Source organism: Podarcis cretensis (assembly GCF_951804945.1).
Source record: "Podarcis cretensis genome assembly, chromosome: 2".
NCBI classification, from domain to species: Eukaryota; Metazoa; Chordata; class Lepidosauria; order Squamata; family Lacertidae; genus Podarcis; species Podarcis cretensis.
Genome location: NC_137171.1, coordinates 9,955,812 through 9,974,444, shown reverse-complemented (window position 1 = coordinate 9,974,444; position 18,633 = coordinate 9,955,812). Strand labels below are relative to the sequence as shown.

The window sequence follows — 18,633 nt, the reverse complement described above, 5'->3', positions numbered from 1 at the left end:
GCACTCAACTTTAATTGCACAACCTGAATTTGCTGTTATGGGATTGAATCCCACCTGAAGATTGCAAAAGTCTGGAAATGGTGCGTGTATGTGTGCACATGAGAAGGAGAAAAAGAAGGGGGAGATTTTCAGTGTGAAAATGGTGCCTGGGAATAGGGTTAAAGAGCCTCCCTCTTCCTGTCCCAGTCTTCCACTTAAACCTGCAACCAGGGGTTGCACTGTATTAACAAAAAAACCATCAACCCCAAAATGGATTGCATGCCCTCCCACATTTCTCCAATGAAAATAGGGATGTCCCGTTCCATAAAGATAATTTTACTATTTAGACACCACCCATCTAACTGGGTTGCCTCAGCCATTCTGGGTGGCTTCCAACATATATAAAAACATAATAAAACATTAAAAGAAAAATTCTACATACTGGGTTGCCTTCAGGCAGCTCGGGGGTCAGAAAACTCCATTAAGGTAAAGGGACCCCTGACCATTAGGTCCAGTTGTGACTGACTCTGGGGTTGCGGCGCTCATCTTGCTTTATAGGCCGAGGGAGCTGGCGTACAGCTTCCGGGTCATGTGGCCAGCAGGACTAAGCCACTTCTGGAGAACCAGAGCAGCGCACGGAAACGCTGTTTGCCTTCCCACCGGAGCGGTACCTATTTATCTACTTGCACTTTGACGCGCTTTGGAACTGCTAGGTTGGCTGGAGCAGGAACCGAGCAACAGGAGCTCACCCCGTCATGGGGATTCGAACCACCGACCTTCTGATTGGCAAGTCCTAGGCTCTGTGGTTTAACCCACAGCGCCACCTGCGTCCCTTAGATAACTCCATACCCTGCAACATTTATTCAATGAAAATAGGGACATCCTAAGGAAAAGCGGGGCATTTTGGGGATCAAATGAGAAACTGGGTCGCCTTCTGTAAATCCAGGACTGTCCCTGGGGGAAAAAGGACACTAGGAGCGTCTAGGATTGCAGAGCCACACATAAAGTCTTAGCAGTGCTGTGATTCTGGTAGCCATGCTTCTGGCTGAGGGTGAAGCCGGGAAGCCAGCAAAGACTCTTTCCTGGCACTGGCCAACAATCCCTTAGCAAAGCATTCTGTTGTTGTCTGAGCTACTAAATTGCTGTTTGCCCCCAGAGTAGACTCAGCAAGAAAACTCAATGAAGCTGCATCAGCAGCACTAATCGAGGAGTTCCTGTGAGCGGCACGATCGTTAGCCTGACTATAAAAGAACTTTATGGCCGGGAAGGAGTTGAACAGCCTGGGTGCTGTACTTTCTCCTTTGTATCTCCCAGGTGAGAGCAGAAGGCCCAACTGCGATAGCATCTCATTCTAACGTAGGTGGGTAAATAAACAGAGGCATATGGCCAGTGGTTAGTTATGGGGAGCCAAACTCGGAACAGAAGCTGGGGTAGATGCATTGAGAGCCAGAGCTCTTGGCTTGTCTGGGTGTACTTGATTCTTGCCTTAACAGTCATTGTGGTGCAATGGTTAGGCTATTTTGTCTTGAGGGTCTCTCCTCTGCTTTTCTTGTTTATTGTGGGCTGCCATGGTTTCTTATGGCTGCCACATGAGAGGAGCTTAACTGTTCCCTTTGGCTATGTAGCTACTAACCAGAGAAACTGTAAGCTCACACTAGGGAGAAGCTAGGAGTTTATCTGAAGTCCTCATGAGAAGAGACCAGCTGGATCAGGCCAAAAACCCATCTAGTCCAACATCCTGTTCTCACAATGACCAACCACATGGCCATCAGAAGCTCCAAGGCCAGACCCAAGTGCAACAGCATCCGATATAGATATTAGCTATGAATCAAGGGCGGTCGGATGAAGGGGTTTATACTTCCAATAAGATTTGTTTTGTTTACCAGATTTATATCTCCTTTTCCCACGAGAACTTCCCCAAGATACGCAAGTAATAATATGAGATGGTAGCCAACACTAGCCATACTCACAGATCCCATTGATTTCAATGTGTACACTCTGAGTATGGCAAATGTTGGGATTCAAACCCAGGCCTCCCTTGTCTAAGTAAAATACACCAACCCAAGGCTAGGGAACATTTGGCCCTTCAGATGTTGTTGGACTACAGTTCCCATCATGCCTGACCACTGGCTGTGCTGGCTGGGGCTAATGGGAGTCCAATAACATCTGGAGGGACAGAGGTTCCCCAGCCCTGCTTTGTTTGAAGGAAAATAATATACATAACAACCATGCAGGAACAGCAAATGTGGTGCTCTCCAGCTCCAGATGTTGTTGGGGTGGCGGTTTCCAATTCTGATTGAAGCTGGTTTGGAAGAAAACACATCAGAACGTAGAGCTTCATAAAAAGTGACAGAGCAAGTGTGGGTTGCGGTTTGTGTGCACACCATTTCTCAAACGAGCGGTGAGAACATACCAGATGCAGAGTCAATGGGAATGTGTTTGGGGAGCAGGTAAGAGGGACACTGGGTGATGGAATGGAGTATCCTGGAGAAGATGGAACACTAAACAGTGCTGCAACATTTTGTTGCAGATCCCACTTGTTAACAAGCGCAGTGGTACCTTGGGTTAAGTACTTAATTCATTCCGGAGGTCCGTTCTTAACCTGAAACTGTTCTTAACCTGAGGGACCACTTTAGCTAATGGGGCCTCCCGCTGTTGCCGCCGCACGATTTCTGTTCTCATCCTGAAGCAAAGTTCTTAACCTGAGGTACTATTTCTGGGTTAGTGGAGTCTGTAACCTGAAGCGTCTGTAACCAGAGGTACCACTGTATTAATTTTTAAACTATTCTTTTGATAATGAGGGATTCAAATACACTGAAACAATGTCGCATTTGTAGGAAGTTCCACAAAAATCTATCTTGACATTTGTATTTCCACTTCACAAAGGCTACTTTGGATAAGAAGAGAACTACTTTCCTCACAAACGGTCGCATTTAAGTGAAAAACAGCTTCAGGAGGGCTCTGAGCAATGGGGGAGGAGTAGGGCTTGTTTATGTCAGTGTGTACTGCTCATGTTGTTTGCCCCGAACTATTCCTGTTAGCTGTTTCATTCAGCCTATTTATAACATATCATCTAAGGGTGAAAACCAGAACTTCCCCTGGCCACTTGTCCCAATTCCCAGGTATTCTTAAGGGTAGGAAATCTTGTCTTCCTTTAATTTAAGCCCATCTTTGCTTTGCCCTCAGTGTTGACAGAAAACAATTAGTGGTTGTGCTTCACACTGCAGCAGCCTATGCTATTGGAAAAGTTACCGTAACTCCTTTCCCAGATGGTGGAACACTATCTGTCCCTTCTGAATTTTCCAGTGGCTTTTGCATTCCAAACAATTACTGACGTGGTTGTCCTCCTCTGAACCCATCTGATATATCTTGAATGGTAGTATCAAAAAGTACATGCAGTATTACTCTGTTTTTCTTTTCTTTTCTTTACTCACAGAGCTTAATTTGTGATATGAGAGGTGGCATGGAAAAGAAGAACACCTATTGAGGAGGAGTGGTTTATTAATTTATTTAGCTGTACAAAGTACAGTGGGTATGTGTGTGTGTATACACACACACACACACCATATTTTTTGGTGTATAAGACGCCTCCATGTCTAAGACGCCCCCTATTTTGGGGGACTCCAAATTAAAAAAACACCCCTCAGCACTACCTGTGTTTAAGAAGAGCCCCAATTTTAAACCTAATTTTTTGGTTTTAAAAAAACAACCCTAGTCTTATACACTGAAAAATACGGTATGTATGTTGGTTTTGACCTTAAGAGCTGGTTTTCACTTGGGAAAGAGTGGGCCAAGGGGGAAATGGCTTGAACCTGTGCCTAGAAAGCGCGGGTCAAGTGGAAAACCACTTGGACCCATGTTTTCTAAGCATGAGACAAGTGCAAGTGTGGACAAGCCCTGAATCAGACCATTGATCTTCCATGAAGCCCAGAGATCCATTTAGCTGGAGATTTCAGGGACTGAACCTGGGACTAGCAGCATGAAAAGCCCGTGCTCAGCTGATGATCTATGCCCTTCCATCAAGCTCAGCAAGAATGAAGCATGCACATAATGGAAAATGCATGAGTCAAGAACAGCACAAGGGCACTGAGAGACAAACTATGTGTAAATGACACAGGGTACCACTTCACAAAACCCCTAGGTGGAAAGCAGCTCTGTGCAAGATGTAGCATGCAACCCACCTGCTGATCATCACACATGAAAACTGCATAGGTGTGTTCGTGCTATGTACATTCAGTGAGAAGTCACAGGCAATCATGGCAGCAAACTTTGCCCATGCACGATACATGAACCTCTACTCTAGTAACTTCTACACTACAGTGCTTTCCCTCTGAGAATGGGGCATAGTATTTAAATGTGCCCAATAAATTAGTAATTGCTCTGAAGCACCATTATCTTGGTTAAACTAACTCTATTTGGATTTGCACCAAATCTTGCATCTCTATATAATAGTTCCCTATTGTTAAGGCCCCCCGTCATTAAGATCAGGAGATCAGTAGAACATCAGCTTCTTTAAAAAAAAAAAAAAATTAAACACCACCAACATTTATTGCACTTTATAAAACATCCAACCTTCACCTTTGATTTATAAGGCTGCCCATGGACTCTGCACCACCACCATAAAATCTCAATATCCTTATCAGTCCTGCTTGAATAAAGTTCATATCTGAAGCGAGCAGTTTTATGTTCACTCTGTTGGTATACTGTATTAAGGTTGGTTCAAAAGAGGATACAAATGATGACTTGGGGGATAAGGTAGCCATCTGTACCCAATTTGCAACCAAAACGCTTGCACCTCTGCAAGTTATGTTATGCTACGGTTTATCTGGCTCAAAGGACCCCCAATGCAGGAAACAGCTTTCTTCTACTGCGAGTAGATCGCAGTCTATCGGGAGTTGGACGTCCCTACATTATATCAAGTCAGATCATTGCCTCCGTCTAGCTCAGTGGGGTCTACTTGAGAGGTGGAAGACTTGCAGCCCTCCAAATGTTGCTGGACTCCCAAATCCCACCATCCCTGACCTTTGGCCACTCTGGCTGAGGGCTGATGGGACCTGGAGTCCAACAACAGCTGGAAGACCACAGGTTCCCCATCCCTGGTTTACTCTGACTCATGACTGTACTCTAGGTTTCCCAGGTGGTAACCTTTCCCCACCCCTTGTACTTCGGACCGTGTGCTACGATGCCTCCCACACCTTTCCCAGTCCTACCATATGAGATCCCTTAAGGGGAGATGTCATGAGGACCTCGTGCATGCACAGCACATGCTGTACCACTGAACTATGATCTCTTCAGCTCCTAGCCAAGTTTGTGTCAAATGTCTTCTGGCTGGGCCCAGGGCCAATCCTACCATTAGGCAGAATAATGAGAGTGCCACGGATGGCATATTCTGGGAGGCGGTGGCACCCCTCAGCTCTTCCTCCTGTGCTCATTTTCCTGTCTTCAAGGGTGAGATTTTGAGTGGTCTGGAACGGGGAGGTGGCAAAAGCCTTTCATCTAGCCCCAGGTTAGGTCAGAGCCAAGGGAAAGGTGTGGGTTTTGTTTAGAGCAAGGATGGAGAACCAGGTATTGCTAGACTTCATCTCCTGTCAACCCCTAGCCAGCATGGGCAGGAATGATGGGAGCTGGAATGCAGGAAAGGGCACTGACAATCTCCGCCAGGCCAGGGTGCTCACACTCTTAGCAACCCACAGTCACAGTGATCTCCAAGAGTCACAGAAGCCAAGTGCATGTTTAGCAGGTTGCAGACAATAGGTGCCAGGGGCATCTAAATATTTGACAAGGGACTGGGGTGGGGGCAGGGAGAAGGATTTCCTGCTCGAAGAAATGGAGTGACTTATGGGAAGTCAACAAAGATAAACATTCATTCATTGGTGGGTGAATTTACCCCTGGTAATATTTTAACAAGTAATTTGCCTCCAGGCGGTTGGTATCACCTTTCCCCTGTGATGGTTTCCGTTCATAAATACAGTATCACCACTGTGCCAAATTGGCAGGGATGGGGAAATAAATTTAATTGAGTTTGCATCTATAGGTGAACCTACCTAATTTGCATTTACTGAAGCAATATGTGAACTCAAACACAGCCACACTTCAAAATTTGCACTTCTCCAAATTTTGCAGCATAGTTCTCCAGCTAAGAAATGCACACACCAGGGTAAACTGTGCATATATTAGAGAAAGGAACATACAACAATGAATTACATTAGGGGAATGGTTTAGCAAAAATGTGTATATTGTGCAAAAAAAATCACACTAGGAGAAACTCACTCTAAAATGCTGATGAATTTTCATAAGGACTTTAGAAAGAGTTCAAACTGATGTGGAAATGTGGAGAAAGAAAGGAACCTAAGATTGGAAAAGTGAGAAATCAAGAAAAACTGGGTTTGAATCTTTGCCCATTCCTACAAATTGGAGATAGTATTGCTGTTATTGGGCCCCTAATTTGTAGAATGCTTTGCTTCATCTTTTTAAGCCTGCGTGAGGAGGCAAATTAGTTACTTGCAAGAATCTCCCCCCTGCAACTGAGTTAGCTTCCAGACAACCTGTTTATTGAGCATTTGTCCTGATTCGTTTACAGGGAGATTAGAGGACCTTGGCTATTTACTGAGCATTTATTCTGATCTGTTTGCAGGGAGGTTAGGCAACATTGTGTCAAGCAATGTTTTTCTGTGCGTTTTACTGTCACTTTCCTTATTGCAAAAAGCCCAACCTTCTACGGCAACAATTAGCTTCAATTGTACAACCTGATTTTGCTGGTTTATGACTGAATCTCACCCAAATCAAGGGTCTGGAAACACCCTGAGTCCAGGGCAAAGGGCTCCTAAAAAATAATTCAGATTTCTTCCCTCCCTTCATTGGGTCACACCTGATCTTCCAACAGCAGAGGTGGGAAAACACGACTTTCTGTGTTCAGCTGGCAGCATCTAGGGCTAGAGTATAAGGTTTGCCAGCACTCAGCCCCAGAATCCCTTTTCAGTGCCAAATCTGATTCTAGGAGTATGTGAATAAGTCTTGCACATTCTCCAATAGGCAAAGTTCCAGGGATATTGCTGCTTCAGTTTAAGGTTGGGGGGGTGTTATGAGAGAGCGCTGGAGACTTCTGGCATTTTTGTAATATTTGCCTCACGTACAAGTATACAAGCAGAACACATTTGAAGACAAACATTATGAGTAGGTACCGTATGTCTTGAAGGTGGAAGATCCACTACCCACATCAGATTCCAAGAGAGAGACTCTGCAACTCAGCGTGCCTTCAGCAAAATCACAGCATACTCTCTCTTGTTCTCTCTCTTTCTAATCTGCAATCTGCAACACATACATATTTGTCCCCTCCCCTCAGGTAGAGGGCTATCACCTTCTCCAAGAGGTCTCCAGCTGCCAGGGGACCCTGTCCAGTCCCCTGAACATCCTGGACTCTTAGTCATCTGCCTAAAAAATTAATCTTCATCCAGCAGCCATAAAAATAAAAAATGTGTCTCTGGGAACATGCAGAGTGCTTTTACCATGTCCCCCCATGCAACTGCAGCCTCTAAAGGGTAAAGGGACCCCTAACTGTTAGGTCCAGTCGTGGCCGACTCTGGGGTTGCGGCGCTCATCTCGCTTTATTGGCCGAAGGAGCCGGCGTACAGCTTCCGGGTCATGTGGCCAGCATGACTAAGCCACTTCTGGCAAACCAGAGCAGCGCACAGAAACGCCGTTTACCTTCCCACTGGAGCGGTACCTATTTATCTACTTGCACTTTGACGTGTTTTCGAACTGATAGGTTGGCAGGAGCAGGGACCGAGCAACGGGAGCTCACCCAGTTGCAGGGATTTGAACTGTCAACCTTCTGATTGGCAAGTCCTAGGCTCTGTGGTTTAACCCACAGTGCCACCCGTGTCCCACATAAAATGTGTCTCTGGGAACATGCAGAGTGCTTTTACCATGCCCCCCCCATGCAACTGCAGCCTGTACCTATGCAATAAAAATTAAAGAGCAGAGTTTCAGGCAAGCTTGAACCTCAAACCCCCTCTTTGGGGTAAATGAAACACAGTCCAGTTCTAAGAGCTGCCCTGTGTGTCACCACCCCCAACATATACCTTTCTGCGTTCTCCACCTCCTTTCTTCCTCTGCCAACTCTTGTTTTGTTTTCCTTTGGAACTTCCGTGTCCGCAAACAAAGAAGAAAATGTCTTTGTCTTGGCAGTGCCTCCCAAGAAGCACTGGAGATTGGGTAAAGGGTGTAGATTAGAATAAGTTTTTCGGCATATTTCCTCTCCAAATCAGAAACAAGACAGACTTTACAGGGGGATTTCCTACAGACAGCTTTTTGTAATAACACAGAGAGGATGCCTGCCCAGAAAACAAACAATGTTTCAAGGATGTAGATTTCCTATTTAACCAGCCGGCGGGGGGGTGGGGTGGGGGGCAGAGGTATCAGGCCGTGGTGTGCAAAGCCCTGAGAAAGCCGCAGAGTCTCCTACTTTGCAAGCAAGAATGAAGTTGGCCAGGAGGGATCCATGCAATGTGAAGAAAATGCCAAGGCAGGTTCCTACTCACCCCCTGAACAGGGAGACGTCCCACAGCTCTGCAGTCGCACACCCAAGCCTTTTCTCCAAGGTAGCCCAGGGTTAGAACCAAAAGAGTAAGGGGGCGATCCAGCTCAGCAGGAGCTGTCCATGGTTTGTCTGTTCTGCACAGTCCTGCTCGCCGCTCAGCAGTTTCTAACTGCCACACCTACTTCCTCCCTGCACTGCCTGCCACCTCTTCTCAGATCACAGGGCTGCAAAGTCAACAGGGTTAATCATTATGTTGCTAGCAAAGTGCCCATCAAGTTGATGGATGGAAGGAGAGTGTGTGTGTGTGTGTGTGTGTGTGTGTGTGTAAGGAGGTGTGTGTGTGTGTGTGTGTGTGTGTGTGTGTGTAAGGAGAGATTTGCAAAGAACTCCTGCATATTTCAAAAGCCTGCATATTTCAAAATATTCTCCAAGGAGAAGAGTTGGTGGAAGAAGATTGGAAGAAATTTAAAGTTTATTTACAGAAACATTGTAAAATTAAGGAATGTTAGAAGGATGTTGGAATGAAGTTAAGTGGTCTTAGCAGAAATGATATAAAGGATTAAGTAAAAATAGATAGTTAATTGGTGAAAGAAGAGAGTGTAAAATTACAGTATGTTAAGATAAATTATTAGGATAAAAACAAAGATGGAAAGGATTTGCTGAAATATCTAATTGAACTAGAATACAAAAAAGGGAGGAGGTCAAGGAAACAAGCAAACGAAAAATGAGTTGTTTGAAGGTTTGATCTGTTTTTTTTTCTTTTTCTTTTTCCTTTTTTTCTTGGTTGTTTGTCTTTTTTGTAATCTTTAAAATTGGAATAAATATTATTTAAAAAACAAAAAAAAGCCTGTGCACTCTGTGGCTATACAGCAGTGCTTCCCAAACTTTGGTTCTCCAGCTGTTTTTGAACTACAATTCCCATCATCTCTGACCACTGGTCCTGCTAGCTTGGGATGATGGGAGTTGTAGTCCAAAAACCGCTGGAGACCCAAGTTTGGGAAACACTTCTATAGAGACACAGTGGACACACACTCATCCCACCAAGGCCTCTGTCACACTGCCGAGTGTGAGTGACTGAGAGCAGGTTTGGGCCTCAACACGGTTCTGAGTGCTTTACCTCTCCCCACAGTGGAGAATGGCAGTCACTCACTTATATGAAAAGAAATGAAAAGGTGCAGTTGGAGATGCCCTATAGTGGGGCTATGGCCCTACACAGGCTCTCCATCCCTGATCTAGAGGACAGATGACCAGCTGGTGACCCTTGAGCTAAGTCATAACGTTGTCCATCTTTTGCTAGTTCCACCACAATGTAAAAAAAAGGGAAAAAAGCTGATTTTTATTAAGTTTTACTTGAGAGGAAAATAAGTAATGAATTGCTGCACATATTCAATACAGTGGTACCTTGGGTTACATACACTTCAGGTTACATACGCTTCAGGTTACAGACTCCGCTAACCCAGAAATAGTGCTTCAGGTTAAGAACTTTGCTTCAGGATAAGAACAGAAATCGTGCTCCGGCAGCGCGGCAGCAGCGGGAGGCCCCATTAGCTAAAGTGGTGCTTCAGGTTAAGAACAGTTTCAGGTTAAGAACGGACCTCAGGAACAAATTAAGTACTTAACCCGAGGTACCACTGTATATGTTTTGTAGTATTCCCAGCTTTGCACACAAAGAGAAGGACCTGCTTGAGTTGATCTTTTAGGAATTTCAGCATCCTCCATAACAAATGTTCTCCATAGTAGTGAATCTAGGCCCGGGCCTCCTCATGAGGCAGGGTGAGGCACCCACCTCGCTTCTGGCGAGAATTCTCCGGAAGCTGCCGCTGCTGCCAGCACTTTGTGGGTGCTGCTGTGCAACGCAGGCACCAGCAGTGTGGTGGCAACGAGTAGGCATGTTCCTGCATCACCTCAAGTGGCGCAATGGGGCGCACCACCCCTGAGTGAATCAGCTACTGCTAGTTCAGGGTGGTCCAACATGCAGCCCGCGGGCCACATGTGGCCCTCAAGGCCTTATTTGGCGGCCCTCAGCAACAATGTCCATACCCACTGTGATAGGAATTTTGAGGTCTTAGATACAGTATATGTTAAATGTTCATAAGTGTACCAACCAAGCACGTACATAGATCAGCACAGGAAGACAGACCTGGAACCATTTTTGATCCCAAACTGACCAAATGTTTTCTCTGAAAGGTCAAAGGAAAATGGAAAAGCCTCCCCATTGTCTTTTCCTTCACAAAGCCTGTCTTAAGGGCACATTTAAGATATGAATAGGGTGTGAGCCTGTGACCTGGCTCAGGAACTAAGTATTTATCATTACAAAAGACTGGCCAAAAGTGACCATTAAACAGGTAACCTGGCAGACAGGAGTTAAACAAAGCACTCAGATTTCTGCTGTAGACCACCCTTTCTGTGATGTAGCTATGATGTATCTGGGGTGGTGGTCCTGAGCTACACCCCTTCTGTGATGTATGTATGATGTTTCTGGGGGTGGTGTTGGACTCCAGGGAGGGAATTTAAAATGTCTATATAAAGGCACACACATTTTTGTTCTGGTTTCCTCCTCCCTCCTGTGTGTGATGAGTGAGGACCCTGTTGCAACAGATCAATAAAGATCAGGCTTACTAGCTGCTTTGCTTCTCAATATTCTCTGGTTGGCCTCTGTTATTTTCTCCTACCAGTAGGGAGCCTATGTAAGGACTCTATATGGGCTCTTGGATACCCCATAAGGGAAAAGGGCAGATTTTTGTTTACAATACCCACCTCCACACAGCACCCCCACAACCCCGTCCCAGCTAGGTCTGGCTTTTGCAAGCTCCGCAGCAGGCAGCAATCGGGGGCTTCAGGGCCACATGGCAGCACACAGGGCCCCCATAGGCAGAGCCACCATATGTCATCAGCACAGACTGCCATGCAAGAGAAGAGAGATTGACAGGGCGAGGGGTGACTTGGCTTGGGGGGGAGGCTGAGGTAAAAAGTGAAGGGGAAAGAGACCATGACCTATAAATATTGTTATGTACTGAAGTTCTCAGCCTGGGCCAGCAGGGGGATACTGTAGATAGTTTTCACTCAGGTCCACATATGCAAATAAGGGATTGAAAGTGACATTCAGTGATTGGATAGTTACAGAAAGTTGTTACAGTTGCGTTGTACTGGAGCTCTATATAAGCAGGCTGGCTGAACCCTTCAGTTCAGTTCTTTTTCTGGGCTGTGAATAAACAAAAGCTGTTTGAAGAATCGCTGTGTCGTCTGATATGTTCACCCACAACTTAACAAATATAACTGTGTATAAATAGGGGCGATGGCTGCAATTAGAGAGAGAAAAGGAATGAGTGACTCAAGAGATGTGGAGGCAAAAACAAGTAAAGCGGGAAATGCTGAGGTAAAAAGCCAAGGGGAGGAATGGGCTAAAAACAAGGGGGACTGCAGCTGAGGGGAAATGGTGTGAGGGGACAGGCTGAGGTGAATAAAAGTGTTTGAAAGAAGTGCAAGAGTGTAAAAATGGGAGATACTGTGAGCTGCACCCCCTCACTGATGCTGTATCACATCCTCCTTGAGCCACCTTAGGTCAAATCTATAAAATTTCTGAAACAATATGAGAACCGAAACATATCCGTCCTTTTAAATTCACACTCATCCAAACAGTGTAACCAGTATTGCAACCATCCAGTGTCTACACAAATGCATATATTAGGGGGAAATGTAATCTCAGATGCATATATCAGTGAAGATAACGTACAGAAGTGCAATATATGCAGGGGAATTGCTTGCAAAATTAGAAACAGAGAGAAGTGAAATGGGCAGATCCTGCCATCTCTAAGTGGGAGTGTGTTGGATGCAGAGTGTGTACACAGACATGGTGTGTGTCTGGGCCTTGCCAAAGTCTTGTGACACCTAAAAAGCTAACAAATTGATGGCAGTATGAGCTTTGTTGAACTGGTGTCCATAAGATGCACAAGATTGGCAGAGCTGCTGGTATACATGCATATGATGGGCCCTGCAGGAGATTATAAACAGAAATCAGGTGGAGATTATAAAGGAAAGGATCTAGGAGTCTTGGTTGACCACAAACTTGACATGAGCCAACAGTGTGACGCGGCAGCTAAAAAAGCCAATGCAATTCTGGGCTGCATCAATAGGAATATAGTGTCTAGATCAAGGGAAGTAATAGTGCCACTGTATTCTGCTCTGGTCAGACCTCACCTGGAGTACTGTGTCCAGTTCTGGGCACCACAGTTCAAGAAGGACACGGACAAACTGGAACGTGTCCAGAGGAGGGCAACCAAAATGGTCAAAGGCCTGGAAAGGATGCCTTATGAGGAACGGCTAAGGGAGCTGGGCATGTTTAGCCTGGAGAAGAGGAGGTTAAGGGGTGATATGATAGCCATGTTCAAATATATAAAAGGATGTCACATAGAGGAGGGAGAAAGGTTGTTTTCTGCTGCTCCAGAGAAGCGGACACGGAGCAATGGTTCCAAACTACAAGAAAGAAGATTCCACCTAAACATTAGGAAGAACTTCCTGACAGTAAGAGCTGTTTGACAGTGGAATTTGCTGCCAAGGAGTGTGGTGGAGTCTCCTTCTTTGGAGGTCTTTAAGCAGAGGCTTGGCAACCATATGTCAGGAGTGCTCTGATGGTGTTTCCTGCTTGGCAGGGGGTTGGACTCCATGGCCCTTGTGGTCTCTTCCAACTCTATGATACTATGATACTACTATGATACAGAAATCCTACAAGGTCTGGGGAAAAGAAATGCAGAAATGACGAACACTGACAGTGACCCTTCTTAACCGGCACCCTTCACAAAGCAGGGCAGGTGGTAACACGAAGTTAGTCCTGGCTTTGTAGCAATGAAAAGAGGGGTAGCCATGTGACAAGTCTCTCTCAGCAAACGCAACAAAAGAGTTTTGTGACACCATCAAGTCTTTAAGACATTACCTTAGCATTGGCCAGCTAATTAACATGCATGCGGAGAGAAGGAAGGAGAAATCAGCCCAAGGTATTTTGCTGCCTGAGGTAAAGAGCAAGATGGCGCCTCCCCCGCCCCCCATCCCAGTTACAAAAGCTGTCTAATTGAATCTAATTGAATCTTTTGATGGAGTTTACCATCTGCTGTATTATGTATCTTAGATTCAATAGGGTGGTTGTTTTTAAAAGGTTCTAAACTCTTTGTGTGGAAACTCACTAACCTATTTAGAACTAACCTATTTTGTATTTAACTTGCCTTTCTGTTGTAACCTGCATGAATCTAAATAAAACTAAATAAATAAATCTGTCAGCTTCTGGCACCTCAGGGCAGCAACCTAGCTTAGGCTGCACGTTCCTGCCCTGCAAGCTCTGTCTACTCGTTGTCCCTCAGCATCTACCGCCTGAGGCAGTTGCCTCACTTTGCCACATGGCAGAGCCGGCCCTGGCAGGTCTGTCACATGCTTCATAAATGTCCATTCAGTGGTGTTATAATTAGGCCTCGTTCTCTCTGACATACTTTATAAGGTACATTTTCCCACCCAAAATTGTGGGAACTGCGGTTGGTTAACCTGCTGGGAACTGGAGCTGTGTGAGGGAGGAAACTACAGTTCCCATGATTCTTTGGGGGGTGGGAATGTGCTTTATGAGGTAAAATTGATTAGATACAAAGACAGATTTCAAGATGACATTGCTGGATGGGGGATTACAACTATTCATCCCCACCACTATAAATGATCTTTGGCATCTTCTCTTATCTAAATTCTGAAACAATGGTTTGAGCTCCTCAACGACATTTGAATCGCCGCCGCCTTTTGGAAAAGTATCAAATGAAGGGAAATATATCTAGAATATACATAATCTTAATGGGAATTAAGGCAAAAAGAGATGGATGACTTTTCTCAGTGGGAGAAGAAATGAAGTGTTAAATTAGATGATAAGTGTTAGAATTTTGTTTTGAGAGAATGGCTGCTGTTTTCAACTTGTGCAAGTACAAGAGACGCATGTTTTAAACTCATTGCCAGATGGAGCATCACCCCTTGGCAACAGAAAAGAATTACTCATCAAGGCTAAGGCTCCCGGTGGGGAAAATGTTGTTTTAAAAGTACGTATTTACACTTCAGTTTTATTTGATTTGTGTGTTGTGTGTTTTTTTAATTATGCCGCTTAACAGAATTAAAAACAGTAAAAAGTTAAAAGAGAAGTAACAATCATCATAAAAAAATGAACGGTTTAAGTCAGCAGCAGCTTGAAATCAAATTGGAACCAACAAATTTAAAAGCCAGGAACAATAAGTGAGAAAAACTCAAGAGCCAAAGGCTTGCTGAAGCAAGATGTCTTTTCAATGAATGTCAAAACGCTTAAATGGATGTTAAAAATTCTCAGTGACAAGAGGAGGGGATTCCACAGTATTGGTGCCACCACTGAAAAGGCCTCAGCATTTGATCCTGCCCATCTGATATCCTGTAAGGGCAGGAGCACCTCAGTTGTTGATCTTAACTACTGACATGCTTCTATAGGAGTAGACATAAGGTTGGATTATTCTAAAATTTCATTTTTCTGGCATGATATATTAAATGTAATTACTACAACAACTACTTACATATTACATTTGAAGAAGAGGGTGATAGCCAGTGCCACTTAAAGTGGATCTTCTGTGCTGAAATAAATGGATTTAAGTCCATGGATTTCAATGAATCTATAACTTAATGATATACCACCCAGAGGCTATTCTGAGTAGGACTATAAGAAAACCACTATAAATTACTTTTAGAACTACTGATGGCTCCTAGGACATTTACTGCATGGATACGGAAAGAATCAATAGTTCCCACTGTTTCTGCAGTCGAAAAATATATGGGACCTAGAATTACAAGAACTGTTTACACAAGGAAATAAAGTGTAAAAATTCACCAGAGTAATAAACACTATTTTATTTTAGAATGGTCATCACTACACCATGTTTATTTTCTTTTCGAAAAATCATGATCACGAGTATGCATCAAAGTATGGGTGCAGAAAAGAAAAACATTTGATACGATACAATTTATGTCAGACTTTTCATTAGTTTTGTAATACCTTTGGAGTGACAATGCATAGTTGGTCAACTTTCTGAAACTATTATTTATGAAACCCTCTGATAAAATAAAATACTAGGGGGCAGTATTTGACTAAATACAGTGGCACCTTGGTTCTCAAACTTAATCCGTTCCGGAAGTCCATTCCAAAACCAAAGCGGTCCAGAATCAAGACGTGCTTTCCCATAGAAAGTAATGCAACAGTAGCCGCAAGGCTATTGATTGCGAAAAATTGGAAAAGTGGTACTGTACCAACAAAGATAGAGTGGCTTGCCAAATTATTGGAGTACTACAATATATCCAAAACAATGGGAGAAATTGGAAGGATCTCAAAAGAGAAGGCAGACAGGGACTGGAAGGTGTTTAAAAGATACTTGCAAAACTATATCGAAAAATCAGAACTCCTATTAGAATAAACAAGTTTCGTTTCAAATATTGGAATACTAAATAAGATGGATAACAATGTGTAATAGAAAAAGGAATATGAAATTAGGTTAAAGGTGTGTGAAAGAAAGTAACAGAAGTAGAAAGAAATTGCAATTGAGTAGATTGGAAGTCTAACACAAAGGGTGAGGGGTGGTGGATGGTGATGGGAATTATCTGTGGGATTGAGTGTAGGTATGTTGTAGGTATGTTGTATGTATGTAGGTATGTTGTATGAAATGTATGTTTGTATGTTTGTATGTTTGTATGTGTATTAATGTTGAATTATTTTAACAATTAAAAATTATAATATAAAAAGTACCGTAATGCAAAATGGATTAATCCATTCCAGACGTTTAAAAACAACCCCTAAAACATAAAAATGAAAGCAATAAACAGTGTACTGCAGTCACACAAGCAATCAATCAGTAGCTGAACTGAGTTCCACACAGTCACAAAAACAAAACAAAAAGAGCCACAAAAACGCAAAATAAATAACAAAAACAGATAGACCTCATCGTAACACTCAAAATGGAAGTGTGGCACTCAAATCGGTAGTGTAACACTCAAAACGGAGCATGTTCAGCTTCCAAAAAAAGTTCGCAAACCAAAACACTTACTTCCGGGTTTGCAGTGTTTGGGTTCCAAGTTGTTTGAGCACCAAGGTGTTTGAGAACCAAGGTACCGCTGTAAATGCAAAAGTGAGTGGCTTCTGTTTGTGCCATGGACTTTCCCCCTGCTCTCCTCCCTCCAAATTTGCTCGGGAGCATTGTGGACAGACCTAGATTGGAGGGTGGGGTGTTGGAGAGGGGGGAAGTCTCATTGCACAAGTGGATGTCGATCCACTTGCACAAAGCTCTACTTTGCACTACATACAACCCAGAGTGACATGCATTGTTAATCATAACCAGAGTAGGCTTATTGAAATGGATGAACTTTTTAAAAGCAGGAACAAAGACAAAACCCCTCTTCCTCCAAGAGCACAGAGAATTCTACTTACGTACATGCAACAAAGACTGCATTTTGCATTATTGCTATTATTAATTCCACTTCTATCCTAGCATTCCTCCAAAGAACTCAAGATGGCCTACATGGTTCTCCATCCCCATTGCATGCACACAACAACCCTGTGGGGTGGGTTAGGCAGAGAGAGAGAGAGAGAGAGAGAGAGAGAGAGGGAGAGAGAGAGAGAGAGGCCCCTGGTTATCCATTGAGCTTCATGGTTTAGTGGGGATTTGAATCTTGGTCTCCCCAGTCATACTCTGATAATTAATTTCCTCCCCCATTCGCAAGCAGTGCTGTTTATTATAAAACAATGTCTAAGCCTGAAGATTTTTTCAAAGTTATATTCAAAGAATGACACACACACACACACACATCCACCAAAGACAGGAAAATGTTTGACTGAAAACATGACATAACATTATATATTTGGCTACCAACGCAAACTGAACTATTATAGATATGAGCTAGCTTTTAACACAGAAGAATCCACAGACTTCCGTAAACAAAGAACCAGGAAATAGCGGCAAAAGACACAGATGAATAGGCAGAATAGGCACTCTGTGGACTTAACAGACCTGTGGGGAGAGTCATGTGCTTTAAATGTGCTTTAGATCTATGGTGTGAATGCAGCTTAGGTGTGATGGCAAACACCCATGGGGTGGTTTTAAAAAGTCCTGCCATTAGGCAACAAGGGTCAGGCTGCTGATCTGGGGTTGTCATGAAAGGGTAGCAAATTCTTATCTATTTAATGGATCGTCAACCATTGCCTATATAAAAACAGCTAATATCAATAAAGGTAAAGGAACCCCTGACCATTAGGTCCAGTCGTGGCCGACTCTGGGGTTGCGGCGCTCATCTCGCTTTATTGGCCGAGGGAGCCGGCGTACAGCTTGACATGTGGCCAGCATGACTAAGCCGCTTCTGGTGAACCAGAGCAGCACACGGAAATGCCATTTACCTTCCCACCGGAGTGGTACCTATTTATCTACTTGCACTTTGACGTGCTTTCGAACTGCTAGGTTGGCAGGAGCTGGGACCGAGCAACAGGAGCTCACCCCGTCACGGGGATTTGAACCACCGACCTTTTGATCGGCAAGTCCTAGGCTCTGTGGTTTAACCCACAGCGCCACCTGCGTCACCAACGTCTATAATGGGAGTGCTTTGAGGAAAATAGCAGGGGTAGAATGCGGAAGATGGGATGGCGGAAAGAGAGAAAATGGTCCCTGTTGTCAGCATGTACAACCAGCAAGAAACCTCTGCTCCTCCAGATGTAGTTGGACTCCAACTCCCATCAGCCCCCAGCCAACATGCCAATGGCCAATAGCCCAACGAATGTGGAGGACACGCAGACTCCCCATCCCTGCTGTCATACACCCCTTAAGATAACTGCATAAACCAGTTGTTGTCTATCCACAGTGACATACATCTAAACATAACAGAACAGCTAAAAGAATGGGCTGGCTTTCTGGAGTCCTGGACTCCAGGCTCTGGACTGTGGCAACACCTTCTCTTCCTCTGTAGACTGGAACACAAAACATGAGTTCCTCTGCTGCAGTCAGTCACCCCTTACCTCCAGTATTTCAGTAGTGAGTTGAGACTCACAAGCCAAACACTTAAATACGTATTTGTATCTCACTCTTCAAAAAGAAAAA

At 44.1% G+C, this 18,633-nt stretch overlaps 1 protein-coding gene across 2 annotated transcripts in view; it reads right to left on the bottom strand.

Annotated features, from left to right (window-relative positions):
* Positions 1-8,718, bottom strand: part of LOC307210630 (unconventional myosin-Ia-like) — a 55,785-nt gene extending 47,067 nt beyond the window's left edge. Inside the window, exon 1 of one of the 2 annotated variants that reach the window (XM_079966661.1) lies at positions 8,520-8,718. The gene's annotated coding sequence lies outside the window, so the exon portion shown is untranslated. Of the gene's footprint in view, positions 1-8,060; positions 8,155-8,519 lie in introns of those variants that run through there. The other variant, XM_079966662.1, reaches the window with a different exon arrangement.
* Between the last annotated feature and the right edge of the window lie 9,915 nt (positions 8,719-18,633).